The sequence below is a fragment of the Nerophis ophidion genome, linkage group LG02 (genome assembly GCF_033978795.1).
Source record: "Nerophis ophidion isolate RoL-2023_Sa linkage group LG02, RoL_Noph_v1.0, whole genome shotgun sequence".
Lineage (NCBI taxonomy): Eukaryota > Metazoa > Chordata > Actinopteri > Syngnathiformes > Syngnathidae > Nerophis > Nerophis ophidion.
Window position 1 is genome coordinate 54194266 of NC_084612.1, and position 16749 is coordinate 54211014.

The 16749-nt window shown below is 39.2% G+C and overlaps 1 long non-coding RNA gene across 1 annotated transcript; it reads right to left on the reverse strand.

Annotated features, from left to right (window-relative positions):
• On the reverse strand, window positions 1-16749 carry LOC133542478 (uncharacterized). Its single transcript, XR_009804167.1, has 3 exons — window positions 16699-16749; window positions 13403-13494; window positions 1-1357 (listed from the first exon to the last, which is right to left on the reverse strand). It is a non-coding gene; the product is annotated as an uncharacterized LOC133542478 (long non-coding RNA).

The window sequence follows — 16749 nt, forward strand, 5'->3', positions numbered from 1 at the left end:
ATGTACTTGAATCACAATATTGCCAATTTTTTTGTTGTTCTTGTAAAATAGTGACATTTTTGGAGTAAAATGACTTTTGTCATAATTTTGCCATGTAAATTTCCGATTATTTTTATAGTATTGCCAACATTTTTAAATTTTCTGAAATTGTGACTCTTGTCGAGTATGATGACTCTTTTCATACAATTGCCAACATTTCAAGCTTTTCTTGTAAAATTGCAACTGTTATTGAGTAAAATTACAACTTCCATCCATCCATTTTCTACCGCTTGTCCCTTTTGGGGTCGCTGGAGTCTATCTCAGCTGCATTCGGGCGGAAGGCGGTGTACACCCGGGACAAGTCGCCACCTCATCGCAGTAAAATTCCAACTTCATAATACTGCACAAATGTTTGGTTTTTCTTTTTGATTGATTGATTGAAACTTTTATTAGTAGATTTTACAGTACAGTACATATTCAGTACAATTGACCACTAAATGGTAACACCCCAATAAGTTTTTCAACTTGTTTAAGTCAGGGTCCACGTAAATCAATTCATGGTACAAATATATACTATCAACATAATCTTGTAACATTTTGACTTGCATTGAGTAAAATGAAGACTCGTTTTATAACACTGCCAAAGTTCTAAGTTTTTCTTGTGACAATTTATGACCTTTTTCCTGTGAAATTCCAACTATTTTTTCACAACAAGCTTTTTTATATTTGCATAGTATGTATATATTATTAATGTTGTAAATACACATCGTTACATATCTAAAAATACTGGTCCTAAAGAGGGAGACATTATTCGCCGGTCTCAAGACGGTAAAGAATACAAGTGTGTGTGTGTGTGGGGGGTCTCGGCTGAGGGCAGTGTGAATGGAAATTCCTCAGACGAGGAGCTTGTCGGTCTTGTGGCGAAAAAAACCTGAAGACATTCGCCGCCATCTTTCCCTATTGGAGATAAAGAGGTGTTTCGGACCACGCCCATCACTTCGAAAACAAGCACAGTCAGCATTTTGTGTTAGCTTGACATCATTGTTTGGATCAAGGCAATACAACTTTGCAGTATTTCATATTCATCTTAGGTACAGTATCAGTCATTAGGAATAATCCTGCATCCACCATATCCATCGTCCATCCATCCATCCATTTCCTACCGCTTGTCCTTCTCGAGGTGGCGGATGGTGCTGGAGCCTATTCCAGCTACATTTGGGTGGAAGGCGGGGTACACCTGGACAAGTCACCACCTCATCACAGGGCCAACACAGATAGACAACATTCACACACTAGGGACCATTTAGGAGGTGGGAGGAAGCCGGTGAACCCGGATGGAACCCAAGCACAGGTTTCACTCTGCTGCCCTGCCTTCACACTGTAAACATGAAATGAGAGACATGGACAAAGTCAACAGAGGACAGGAGAAATGTACATCATGTGTTCATTAATATTCATTTGAAACATGAACAAGTGAAATGTATGTCCATCAAAGAGGACAAACAAGCATGCGGGATCTCAGGAGCCTCCTTCAAATCACATTTGACCCTCAAGTCCCAACATGTATTATATCATATAGTGTGTGTGTGTATATATATATATATATATATATATATATATATATATATATATATATATATATATATATATACATATAGATATATATATATATATATTCTGTATATACACATATGTATACATACATACCTATACACATTCTGTATTTACACACACACACACACACACATATATATATATACACACACATATATATACTGTATATACATACATTTACACAGGAATACACACTCATGTGTATATATAAATACAGTATGTGGAGACACATTATATATATATATATATATATATATATATATATACTGTATAAATATATATATACATATATATATGTATATACATATATAATGTGTATCCACATACTGTATTTATATATACACGTGTATATTTCAGTGTATATGTATGTATATACACGAGCGGGGCTAAAAACAAAGCAGAAGGCTAATCCCCACAGAACACCACTTTCCTCCATCCCGAAGACGGATTTAGATGGAAAATGCGAGACTATTGGTCTGGGTAAGGAGTCTGTTAAATTAGAACAAGTTTTTTCTGCTTTGAGTGTTTCAGAGTTGGACATGTGTTTTACTGAGGTGGCTAACTATGATGCGTGCAGTTTATCAAAGCAACAAACAAACAATCGGAAAATCCCCGTTACTGAGGTGGCTAACCATGATGCGTGCAGTTTATCAAAGCAACAAACAAACAATCGGAACATTCCCGTCGTATCAATTCCTAGATATGGTCGTAATTATACTGAATGCACTGGGCATAATAAACACAACATTATTAATATTGCTACTACGGATAATTTGATCAAAAATTCCCTAAAACAGCCCACTACCTATAATATAGGTTTTTTAAACATAAGATCATTGTCTCCCAAAACGTTATTAGTTAATGATATCATCAGAGACAACAATCTTAACGTCATCGGTCTCAGTGAAACCTGGCTTAAACCAAACGACTTTTTTGCGCTAAATGAGGCATGTCCTCCTAACTTTACACATGCGCATATTGCCCGTCCGCTTAAAAGGGGTGGGGGGGTCGCACTAATATACAACGAAAACTTTAACCTTAGTCCTAACATAAATAATAAATATAAATCGTTTGAGGTGCTTACTATGAGGTCTGTCACACCGCTGCCTCTACACCTGGCTGTTATCTACCGCCCCCCAGGGCCCTGTTCGGACTTTATCAATGAATTCTCAGAGTTCGTTGCTGATCTAGTGACACACGCCGATAATATAATCATAATGGGGGACTTTAATATCCATATGAATACCCCATCGGACCCACCGTGCGTAGCGCTCCAGACTATAATTGATAGCTGTGGTCTCACACAAATAATAAATGAACCCACGCATCGCAACGGTAATACGATAGACCTAGTGCTTGTCAGGGGTATCACCGCTTCCAAAGTTACGATACTCCCGTATACTAAAGTATTGTCCGATCATTACCTTATAAAATTCGAGGTTCAGACGCATGTTCGTCAAACTAATAATAATAATAACTGCTATAGCAGCCGCAACATTAATACAGCCACAACGACAACTCTTGCTGACCTACTGCCCTCGGTAATGGCACCATTCCCAAAGTATGTGGGCTCTATTGATAACCTCACTAACAACTTTAACGACGCCCTGCGCGAAACCATTGATAACATAGCACCGCTAAAGTTAAAAAAGGCTCCAAAAAAGCGCACCCCGTGGTTTACAGAAGAAACTAGAGCTCAGAAATTATTATGCAGAAAGCTGGAACGCAAATGGCGCACGACTAAACTTGAGGTGCACCATCAAGCATTTAGTGATGGTTTAATAACTTATAAACGCATGCTTACCTTAGCTAAAGCTAATTATTACTCAAATCTCATCCACCGTAATAAAAACGATCCTAAATTTTTGTTTAGTACGGTAGCATCGCTTACCCAACAAGGGACTCCTTCCAGTAGCTCCACCCACTCAGCTGATGACTTTATGCAATTCTTTAGTAAGAAAATTGAAGTCATTAGAAAGGAGATTAAAGACAATGCGTCCCAGCTACAACGGGGTTCTATTAACACTGACACGATTGTATATACGGCGGATACTGCCCTCCAAAATAGTTTCTCTCGTTTTGAGGAAATAACATTAGAGGAATTGTTACAACGTGTAAATGGAATAAAACAAACAACATGTTTACTTGACCCTCTTCCTGGGAAACTGATCAAGGAGCTCTTTGTATTATTAGGTCCATCAGTGCTAAATATTATAAACTTATCACTTTCCTCGGGCACTGTTCCCCTAGCATTCAAAAAAGCGGTTATTCATCCTCTTCTTAAAAGACCTAACCTCGATCCTGACCTCATGGTAAACTACCGACCGGTGTCTCACCTTCCCTTTCTTTCAAAAATCCTCGAAAAAATTGTTGCGGAGCAGTTAAATGAACACTTAGCGTCTAACAATCTATGTGAAACCTTTCAATCCGGTTTCAGGGCAAATCACTCGACGGAGACAGCCCTCGCAAAAATGACTAATGATCTATTGCTAACGATGGATTCTGATGCGTCATCTATGTTGCTGCTCCTCGATCTTAGCGCTGCTTTCGATACCGTCGATCATAATATTTTATTAGAACGTATCAAAACACGAATTGGTATGTCAGACTTAGCCCTGTCTTGGTTTAACTCTTATCTTACTGATAGGATGCAGTGTGTCTCCCATAACAATGTGACCTCGGACTACGTTAAGGTAACGTGTGGAGTTCCCCAGGGTTCGGTCCTTGGCCCTGCACTCTTCAGCATCTACATGCTGCCGCTAGGTGACATCATACGCAAATACGGTGTTAGCTTTCACTGTTATGCTGATGACACCCAACTCTACATGCCCCTAAAGCTGACCAACACGCCGGATTGTAGTCAGCTGGAGGCGTGTCTTAATGAAATTAAACAATGGATGTCCGCTAACTTTTTGCAACTCAATGCCAAAAAAACGGAAATGCTGATTATCGGTCCTGCTAGACACCGAACTCTATTTAATAATACAACTCTAACATTTGACAACCAAACAATTAAACAAGGCGACACGGTAAAGAATCTGGGTATTATCTTCGACCCAACTCTCTCCTTTGAGGCACACATTAAAAGCGTTACTAAAACGGCCTTCTTTCATCTCCGTAATATCGCTAAAATTCGCTCCATTCTGTCCACTAAGGACGCTGAGATCATTATCCATGCGTTTGTTACGTCTCGCCTCGACTACTGTAACGTATTATTTTCGGGTCTCCCCATGTCTAGCATTAAAAGATTACAGTTGGTACAAAATGCGGCTGCTAGACTTTTGACAAGAACAAGAAAGTTTGATCACATTACGCCTGTACTGGCTCACCTGCACTGGCTTCCTCTGCACTTAAGATGTGACTTTAAGGTTTTACTACTTACGTATAAAATACTACACGGTCTAGCTCCATCCTATCTTGCCGATTGTATTGAACCATATGTCCCGGCAAGAAATCTGCGTTCAAAGGATTCCGGCTTGTTAGTGATTCCCAAAGCCCAAAAAAAGTCTGCGGGCTATAGAGCGTTTTCCGTTCGGGCTCCAGTACTCTGGAATGCCCTCCCGGTAACAGTTCGAGATGCCACCTCAGTAGAAGCATTTAAGTCTCACCTTAAAACTCATTTGTATACTGTAGCCTTTAAATAGACTCCCTTTTTAGACCAGTTGATCTGCTGTTTCTTTTCTTTTTCTTCTATGTCCCACTCTCCCCTGTGGAGGGGGTCCGGTCCGATCCGGTGGCCATGTACTGCTTGCCTGTGTATCGGCTGGGGACATCTCTGCGCTGCTGATCCGCCTCGACATCTCTGCGCTGCTGATCCGCCTCCGCTTGGGATGGTTTCCTGCTGGCTCCGCTGTGAACGGGACTCTCGCTGCTGAGTTGGACCCGCTTTGGACTGGACTCTCGCGACTGTGTTGGATCCATTGTGGATTGAACTTTCACAGTATCATGTTAGACCCGCTCGACATCCATTGCTTTCCTCCTCTCTAAGGTTCTCATAATCATTATTGTCACAGACGTCCCACTGGATCATTATTGTCACCGATGTCCCACTGGGTGTGAGTTTTCCTTGCCCTTATGTGGGCCTACCGAGGATGTCGTGGTGGTTTGTGCAGCCCTTTGAGACACTAGTGATTTAGGGCTATATAAGTAAACATTGATTGATTGATTGATATATATGTGTGTGTGTATATACATATATGTATATATATATGTGTGTAAATACAGTATGTGTATAGGTATGTATGTATACATATGTTTATACAGAATATATATATATATATATATATATATATACACACACAAACATTTGTGTGTGTGTGTGTGTATATATACATATATACACACATACATACATATACACACACACATTTATATATTTATATGCATACACACAGACACACATAGATAGCATATTATTTGTAATTTGCATTTTCAAGCATAGTAATGTCAAATAAACAAAAAATAGAAATACAACAATAGCATCGGCCCCCAAATGAGACTAAACCATTCATTTTTCAGTATTTTTCCAGCATCATTACAAAGGGTCCGGGTTAGTTATTGGCACATCCTTTAAAGCGTGAGTGAAGAATGCACTTTGGAAAGAGACAATACAGTATTATCTGCTCACAGACGTTCCTGGTGCTTGTTTGAGCTTCAGTCACATGCAGGATTCTCACAAGAATGAGTACAAGTTTACCTCCAGTTGATAGGATTAAAAGAGTGTAAAAAGGGCTCATCATGTTAAAAAAAAAAAAAACTTGTTTGAACAAATGTTTATACTCCTAATTGTGAATATAATCTATTTATAATAAATTACTCCTTCTTTGCCGTAAAGTAACAAAGTGTTATATCTTGTTTTTAAGATAATTCACACAATCAAATGACTTTAAATGGAATGGAAGTCTTGTGATGACTAGAACGGGCAACAACAACAACCACAAGGGTGATTATTATAAATATTATGAATGAGTGCACGTGGAAATGAGGCAACATTGGCTGTAAACAAGGTGTGTTGAAGAGAGTCAACAGACAGGATGAGGACGAGGACAGAGGTGCGGGGGAGGGGTTGGTGATGGGTTCTGGTCCAAGTGTGGCGAACTACTCAGCAACAGCCACTGAAGGCGTGACGTGTTGCCGGTGCTTCCTGCAGCGCTTTAAGCCGGTCCTAGAGACAAGTGTTGGAGCTCGCTATTCGCTGCCTGCTGCTGTTGCTATGGGCCTCGGCCAGGGCGGGCGGGGGGAGTTAGGAGGGGAGGGGGAGGGGGAGGGAAGGTCCTGTTTATGTCGCCATGTTGACTTTGTTAGCACTTTACCATCTTACACTCGTACTCCTGCACGTCACACAATCATCAGCTTTATCATTATTCATAAGCCACGTACAACTCAACTACTTCCATGTTTGTGTCAAACATGTTGACTACTTTTTAAACTTTACTTTGTTTTTAACCCCGCTGCATACACGTCACAATTTAGTAAACCATTTTTTGTTGTTATATCTTATTTGTATGAATGGACAGTACATTGTTTTCATTTATACATTTCATTTCACTCTAGTTTGATAAGAAAAATACACTTATTTCAAAGCATTTCAATGCAAAATGTTTCTCATGAAATATGTAATTAAAGGGGAACATTATCACCAGACCTATGTAAGCGTCAATATATACCTTGATGGTGCAGAAAAAAGACCATATGTTTTTTTAACCGATTTCCGAACTCTAAAAGGGTGAATTTGGCGATTTAAACGCCTTTCAATTGTTCGCTGTCGGAGCAATGACCTTTCACCCGTGACGTTACAACGGGAAGCAATCCGCCATTTTCTCCACCACATCACACGCAGCAAGTCAAATCAGCTCTGCTATTTTCCGTTTTTTCGACTGTTTTCCATACCTTGGAGACATCATGCCTCGTCGGAGGATGTAACAACACGATCAGGGACGGATTCAAGTTGTCTTACGTGGAGTGTGCATCGATTAGCATGGCATGCTAATCGATGCTAACATGCTATTTAGGCTACCTGTTTGTACATATTGTATCGTTAGGCCTCATTTGTAGCTATATTTGCATCCAGCCTTTCTCTCCACCCACATTTAATGCCAAACAAACACATACCAATCGACGGATTCAAGTTGCACCAGTGTCAAACGATGCGAAAGTCCCTCGTTTGTTCTGCACATTTTACCGACGTTAGCGATGTGTGGATATCCTGCGACACTCAAAGCAGATGCATTTCCAACGATAAAGTCAACGAAATCACAAAGGTGAGTTTTGTTGATGTTATTGACTTATGTGCTAATCAGACATATTTGGTCACGGCATGACTGCCAGCTAATCGATGCTAACATGCTATTTAGTCTAGCTGTATGTACATTTGTAGCTATATTTGCATCCAGCCTTTCCCTCCACCCACATTTAATGCCAAACAAACACTTACCGATCGACGGATTTAAGTTGCTCCAGTGGTTAAAAGATGCAATCGTTGGTTAGAAGGCGATCGCCAAATAGCTTCAATAGCTATTCGCTCAATAGCTTCAGTTTCTTCTTCAATTTTGTTTTCGCTATCTGCCTCCACATTACAACCATCCGTTTCAATACATGCGTAATCTGTTGAATCGCTTAAACCGCTGAAATTCGAGTCTGAATCCGAGCTAATATCGCTATAGCTTGCTGTTCTATCCGCCATGTTTTTTTTGTATTGGCGTCACAGGAAAATGGACGGGTGGATTTACAGATAGCGAGAATCAGGCACTTTAAAGCCTTTTTTCGGGATATTCCATGATGGGTAAAATTTTGTAAAAAACTTCGAAAAATAAAATAAGCCACTGGGAACTGATTTTTATTGGTTTTAACCCTTCTGAAATTGTGATAATGTTCCTCTTTAAGCGCAGGTGTCATACTCAAGGCCCGGGGGCCATGTCAATTTGTGTGGCCCCGGAAAGCATGGAAATAATGTGTAAATAAAAGTACCTTATCCTTTCTTAACAAAAAGGTATGACAAAAATAAATCTACTGCGTACAATTACATATATTTACACTTGAATCATCTCTAATAATAAACCAAAATATTATATCATACATTTCAAAACAATGTTTTTGTTCAAATAAAGATAAACACCCAAATATCAGCTTGATTTATGATTACAAAGCAAGTAATCCAACAAACTGTTCATGTCAACATTTTACAGTAATTTTTTTACAGTAAAATCCACTTTTAATATAGAGTAATAATACACCATAAAACACAACAACGCTAGATTAACTACAATGCATATATCGTATTTTTCGGATTATAAATCACTCCGGAGTATTCGTCGCATTGGCCGAAAATGCATAATAAAGAACTCATCGAGGATGGACGCTCCCCTTTCCTCTCCCTTATCTCTCCTGCTTGCTTCTTTGTTTTGTCTTGTCTTAACTTTCTTGTTGCCTCTTTTTGCACCGCTCTCCAGATCTAAACATTGGAACTATTTAACTGGCCTCAACAAAATTGACAAGATCTTGGGTTTGGGGGAACCTGCTGTCGTGACGAAGCGGTTGTTGCTGGACACATGGCGGACTCTTGGGAGAAGAAGGAGTACCGCGTGCCTGGCGACCCTTTTTTGTCGAGGACGTGAAGATATCCACCTATTCGGAATAATGACAACAGGACATCTGCTGATTGGAGTAAGCGTTGCTCTGGTTTGTCGACAAATTGGAAGTTGCTGGCAGTCTTCAAAGTACCCCAAAGCCGCCACAAATGATTGGAGGATGCGGGAACAACTGTGGATTACATCGGACTGTCTACCCCGCAGTTTTGAGGACCAGTCATAGACAATTTAGAGTGAAAAGCAAATTTTATTTTCACCCACATAAAAAACATTCTAACTTGGATTGTTTCCCTGGCTTCGAGACTCTCCCGAAGGACAGTGCAGTGAAGACACAACAAACTCCCTTTTTGTCTCTCATGGACACACACCTGTTGTTGTTGACTTTGGACTAGCGACTGCAATACATCAAGGCTGCGGAACAGAGACACACTTCGGGCTTACACACACACACATCCACAAAAATATACGCCACATATATACACCCCATCCCTCCCAACCCAACGCCCTCGACGCAAAATCCCATAGGGGTGATGAATGGTTGGTCACCGCCTGAGAGCTGTGACCTACCACCATCACCTTGAACTACCTTCCCTCTGTTGCTAGATATCTCAAAATCTATGTTGTAATATGTATGTGTGCTTTGCTATGGAGGTTTTTTTCCCACTCCAGACTGGGCCCTCTTAGGAGCCCGGTCTGGATTGTATTTTTTTTTTACTCATCCTTCCCCAGCGTTTACCTTTTTCCCATCTTTTACGGGGCGCCTAATGGCGACCCATCAGCGTTCTTGTTCTGTAACCCTGTACACTGTTTGTTTGTCTAATCTTGAACAGGTTTCTGCTGAAAACAAAGTTTTGTTGTACTTGTGCAATGACAATAAAGACCTATCCTATCCTATCCTATATAGAGGACATAGGGGACGCCATCGCTGTTGCTCTCCACTCTGCTCTGAACCACCTGGAGCAGCAACAGAGCTACGTTCGGAAGCTCTCTGTGGATTATAGTTCTGCCTTCAATACAAGAATCCCGGACAGACTGCAGTAAACTGGACACTCTTGGACTCCCCCCTCTCACAAGCGCCTGGATAAGGAACTTCCTAACGGGCCGACCCCAGAATGTGAGACTTGGCAACCTGAAGCCTGACCTGCTGCTGACCTCCTACCGCTCGTCCATCGAGAGCCTGCTGACCTACTGCATTACAATATGGTACAGCAGCTGCACTGCAGCAGACAGGGAGAGGCTGCATAGAGTAGTCAAGGCGGCTCAGAAGATCTTCGGTCGCCCTCTCCCCTCTCTGATGGACATCTACACCTCCCGTTGCCTCAACAGAGCCAGTGCCATCATCAAAGACAGCACCCACCCTGGCTCTGACCTGTTCCACCTGCTGCCCTCTGGGAAGCGCTACATATACACCACAGTGCATATGTTTCTTTTACTTTTTATTCATAGCTGTATGTAGAAGTAACTGGTTGTATCCGCTGCTTTAATGTCTTTCATGTCATTTGTGTTCTTTGATGTTTCCCTCTTACATACTTGTAAGAGGGATGTGTACTATGGCTTTGAGTTGGGTTTTTTTTCCCTTGGCCTCAGTCTGGACCCCTCTCCAGGGCCCAGGTTTAGACCGATTTTTTATTTATTTTTATTTCACTCTTCTATTTTGTTCTCCCATTCCCCCCCACTTGTTTACCTGTATCTCACCTTTTTTGTAAGGGGCGCTGGAAGCCGGCAGACCCGTCAGCGATCCTGTTCTGTCTCCCTGTAATGTTTGTCTGATCTTGAATGGGATTGTGCTGAGATGTTAATTTTCCTGAAGGAACTCTCCTGAAGGAATAAATAAAGTACTATCTAATCTAATCTAATCTAAGGTGCATTAAAACCAAGACAAAGAGGCTAAAGAGCAGCTTCTTCCCCAGGGCCATAACCACCCTGAACGGACTGCCCCATTGACCCTCATAACTGCCTTCTCTTCGGTGTACACATTGTTGTCTTGCATGCACACATCGCACTGTGTGGAATGGCCTCAATCTCGTTACCCTGCGTAATGACAATAAAGCTGATTCTGATTCTGATATATACGTTGTACTGGAGTAAAAGTCCAATTTTTTTCCAACACCAAGAATAGACATTTGAAAGGCAATTTAAAAAAAATAAAGAATAGTGAACAACAGGCTGAATAAGTGTATGTTATGTGACGCATAAATAACCAACTGAGAAGGTGCGTGGTATGTTAATGTAACATATTATGGTAAGAGTCATTCAAATAACTATAAAATATAGAACATGCTGTAAGTTTACCAAACAATCTGTCACTCCTAATCGATAAATCCAATGAAATCTTCCTCGATGTCGCTTCTAAACAACTCTGCCAACTCCAAAGGTGTGCGCCGCTTCCTCTTCTCATTTTCTGCTGCAGATTTCACTACGTCCAGTTTGTAATCTGCAGTACATGATCTCCTTTTTGGTGCCAATTTTGTTCAGCCCTTCTTAGTTTTTATAAGTTACCGCCAACGTTAAAATGATGCATTTTAATAGCTACGGCAGTAGCATATAGCAGTCAGCATTCCACGACCCACAATCCACTGCTGCCATGACCCTCCCCTGCCGAATTCTCATCGGTTGATGTGTGTGGGACGATTGCTAACATTTACTTCGTCTCTTCCGCGAATGAGATAAATAATATTATTTTATATTTTACGGTAATCTGTTAATAATTTCACACATAAATCACTCTGGAGTATAGATCGCACCCCCGGCAAAACTATAAAAAAACTGCGATTTATAATCCGAAAAATACAATATTTAATTCATTATTTTTTTTTTTTCAGTTATATTTTATTTATATTCATGGACATTACATTGTTTTCATTTATATATTTCATTTAACTATTTGGATGAGTAAAATGCACTTATTTCAAAGCATTCTGGCAATGTTATGAATGCAAATGTTTTTCATTATTGCACATTAAAATCTTTTCATATTTGTCATATATGTAACAACGTACAGGTGTCAAACTCTAGGCCTGGGGCCCAGATTTGGCCCGCCACATCGATTTGTGTGGCCCCCGAAAGCGTGGAAATAATGTGTGTAAATAAAGTACTTTTTTTTTTTCTTCTAGTTTTGTCCCCTTGGCCATCAGACTCAAGAACAATAAAAAGATCTGATAGCTCAGTTACAGCTCGTTTTTATTCCTATTCTGTGTTGTGCTTTATGTTGCACCATTGCACCAATAACAATTCCTAGTTTGTGAAGCCGTTCTCAAATAATGGCAATAAAACTATTCTATTCTTATCTTTTCTTAATAAATAAAATATCATATCATACATTTCAAAACAATCTTATTGTTCAAAAAAAGATAAATACTTAAATATCTGTAACCCCACAAACTGTTCACGTAAAAAATATTTTACAGTAAAATCCACTTTCAATAAAGAGTAATAATACCAATAACACCAACCATAGATTTTACAGTATAAAAAAAATTCCATACATTTTTATGTAAAACAAAACAAGTGGTGCTGTTTTTTCAATCCTATTCATTTAATTCCACATATTTTTATTTTATTTTATATGCAAAACAACAACCTGCAAATATTACAATAACATTGTAGCCACTGAGCTGACAGTTTTGTATATTACAATCTAAAGATTTGCTTTTGTACATTGCACGTAAAAATAGATACAATTACACACGTTTTATATATACATTTATGTTCATACTGTATAGTATTCACTTAAAAGGCCTACTGAAATGAGATTGTCTCATTTAAACGGGGATAGCAGATCCATTCTATGTGTCATACTTGATCATTTCGCGATATTGTTATATTTTGCTGAGAGGGTTTAGAGAACATCGACAATAAAGTTTGCAACTTTTGGTCGCTGATCAAAAAGCCCTGCCTTTACCGGAAGTAGCAGACGATGGCGTCACTGGTGTGAGGGCTCCTCACATCCTAACATTGTTTATAATGTGAGCCTCCAGCATCAAGAGCTATTCGGGCCGAGAAAGCGACAATTTCTCCATTAATTTGAGAAAGGATGAAAGATTCGTGGATGAGGAAATTGATAGTGAAGGACTAGAAAAAAATAAAAATAAAAATAAAGTTTAAAAAAAAGGCGATTGCATTGGGAGAGATTCAGATTATTTTAGACACATTTACTAGGATAATTCTGGGAAATTCCTTATCTTTCTATTTTGTTGCTAGTGTTTTAGTGAGTTAAATAGTACCTGATACTCGTAGGGGTGTGTCCACGGGTGTGTTGACGCCAGTCTCTGAGGGAAGTCACGGCAGCTGCATGGACAGCGCAAGCGCCGCTGATCTAGGGTAAGAGGCAACTTTTTACACAATTTTCTCACTGAAACCTGCCGGTTGACGAGTGGTCGGGAACCATGTTCGCTTGACTGCTCTGATCCATAGTAAAGCTTCACGTCCGGGAATTTTAGACAATGAAACACCGTGTGTTTGTGTGGCTAAAGGCTAAAAGCTTCCCACCTCCATCTTTCAACTGTGACTTCTCTATAATTAATTGAACAAATTGCAAAAGATTCAGCAACACAGATGTCCACAATACTGTATAATTGCGTGATGGAAAGAGACGACTTATAGCCGCAAATGGTGCTGGCTAATATGTCCCCTCCAACCAATTACGTCACAAACGCGTCATCATTTCGCGACGTTTTCAACAGGAAACTCCGCGGGGAATTTAAAATTGTAATTTAGTAAACTAAACCGGCAGTATAGGCATGTGTTGCAATGTTAAAGGGGAACATTATCACAATTTTAGAAGGGTTAAAACCAATAAAAATCAGTTCCCAGTGGCTTATTTCATTTTTCGAAGTTTTTTTCAAAATTTTACATCTCCCGGAATATCCCTAAAAAAAGCTTTAAAGTGCTTGATCTTCGATATTTGCACAGATCAAGCACTGTATATTTCCCTGATCACTGTCCATTTCCCTGTGACGTCACATAGCGATTCCAATACAAACAATGGCGAATAGCACAGCAAGATATAGCGACATTAGTTCGGATTCAGACTCGGATTTCAGCGGCTTAAGCGATTTAACAGATTACGCATGTATTGAAACAAACGGTTGGAGTATGGAGGCAGATAGCAAAAACGAAATTGAAGAAGAAACTGAAGCTATTGAGCAAATAGCTATTAATGCTATTCGGCCATGCATGTCTGTCTTAGCATCGCCGGTAAAAAGTGCAGACCAACCGATCAGAACTTTCGCATTGACACTGGATCAACTTAAATCCGTCTATTGGTAAGTGTTTGTTTCACATTAAATGTGGGTGGAAGGAAGTGCTGGATGTAAATATAGTTTCAAATGTACATACAGGTAGCTTAAATAGCATGTTAGCATTGATTAGCTGGCAGTCATGCCACGACCAAATATGTCTGATTAGCACATAAGTCAACTCACCTTTGTGATTTCTTTGACTTTATCGTTGGGAATGCATCTGCTTTGAGTGTCGCAGAATATCCAGACATTCTTGCCATCTCTGTGCTATCTCTGTCGTAGCATCGCCGGTAAAAACCAAACGAGGGACTTTCGCATCTCTTGACACTGGAGCAACCTAAATCCGTCGATTGGTAAGTGTTTTTTGGCATTAAATGTGGGTGGAGGGAAAGGCCGGATGTAAATATAGCTACAAATGAGGCATAATGCTGCAATATGTACACAGCTAGCCTAAATAGCATGTTAGCATCGATTAGCATGCCGTGCTAATCGATGCACATTCTACGTAAATCAACTTGAATCCGTCCCTGATCGTGTTGTTACATCCTCCGACAACACACCGACGAGGCATGATTTCTCCAAGGAACCGGCAAACAGTCGAAAAAACGGAAAATAACTGAGCTGATTTGACTCGATGCGTGTGATGTGGTAGGGAAAAATGCCGTTGACGACCGATGTGACGTCACGTTCTGACGTCGTCGCTCAGAGAGCAATAAACAGAAAGGAGTTTAATTCGCCAAAATTCACCCATTTAGAGTTCAGAAATCGGTTAAAAAAAATATATGGTCTTTTTTCTGCAACATCAAGGTACATATTGACGCTTACATAGGTCTGGTGATAATGTTCCCCTTTAATATTTCATCATTGATTTATAAACTATCAGACTGTGTGGTCGGTAGTAATGGGTTTCAGTAGGCCTTTAAATGCGGCCCTCTGAGGGCCGATATAACTGCAATGTTGCCCTCAAGGAAAACCACTTTGACGCACCTGTAACATAACTTTTTTGTAGTAATGTTATCCAACTAAAATAGTAAAAGTTCTACAGTAGTTACAGTAAATGGGAAATGAACTTGACATACAGAAGACCAGGGATGCTTAAACTGTGGTATGTGTACCGCTATTGATAAGCAGGCTTCATCTAGTGGTACGCCAAAGAATCACTTCAATAAAGTTTCATTTTCCTATATTCAAACACAGTGTTACTGTTCAGACTGTGTGTAATGTGACAGTGGACACACATAGTACTTGTACTTCTTAAATAAAACCTTTGCCTTATTTTTAATGACTACGTGGGCCTACTACGCTACTGTAGTTGAATATTGGCCATCATGGTGGTACTTTCACAAACTTTCAGACTTGCTGGTAATTGGTTATAGGCATTACCCGGATAAATAATTGTTTGCAAAGTAGGTAATGTTAATCATAAATGTAATAATATTTACACATATTTCATCCAATTTAATAATAATCAGTGGCCACGATACTGAACGTAACTGATTGGTTTGGTCTCATTTTTATGCTTGAAAATGCTTAATACAGTATAGGCGGTGGCCAAAAATACATAATGCATAAGAAAAAAAACTCTGCAATACAGTGAAGCCGTAGACTTTGCCACCATATTTGGAAACTGTTTTTATAATTAAACATTTGACAATATGACATGCATTGATGTGATTTAAAGCACAATAACACACATTGTGAAAAAAAATACAATATTAAATAAGAAAACAAATGTTTCACCATGCAGTATAAACACATATGCTACCATACTACACGTTTTTAAATAAATAAGAAAAATATTAATTAATAGTAAATCACTATGACTATTTTTCAACAAGTGCTATAGATATACAGGAACAACGATAAAAATAAAAATGTAGATAAAAATGTACAAACATTTCAATTTTGCAAGAATATGTGCATTTTAAAAATAGCTGATTTCATTTTAGATTTGATCAAATTAAAAAAAATTGTTTGGACTTGTACCTTATTTGAAATCCAAGGATGTGTACGTTGCTAATAATAATACTCATTTAAAAATATATAATAATATTACATTCAAAAATGTATAATAATAATACTCATTTATAAAAATACATACAATAATTTGATTAAACATATATAATAATAATACTCATTTTAAAATGTGTAATAATAATACTAATTTATAAAAATACATTAAATAATTTGATCCAGTAGCGTACAAACAAAGTACATCATTGTCAAAGTGTAATCTCTATTGTTGTCAGTAATAATGTATAAGTAGTGTCAAATATGACCTGCAATACAAGGAGAGTCCGGTGCGCGCTCCCGCTTGTTTTGCTCGCACC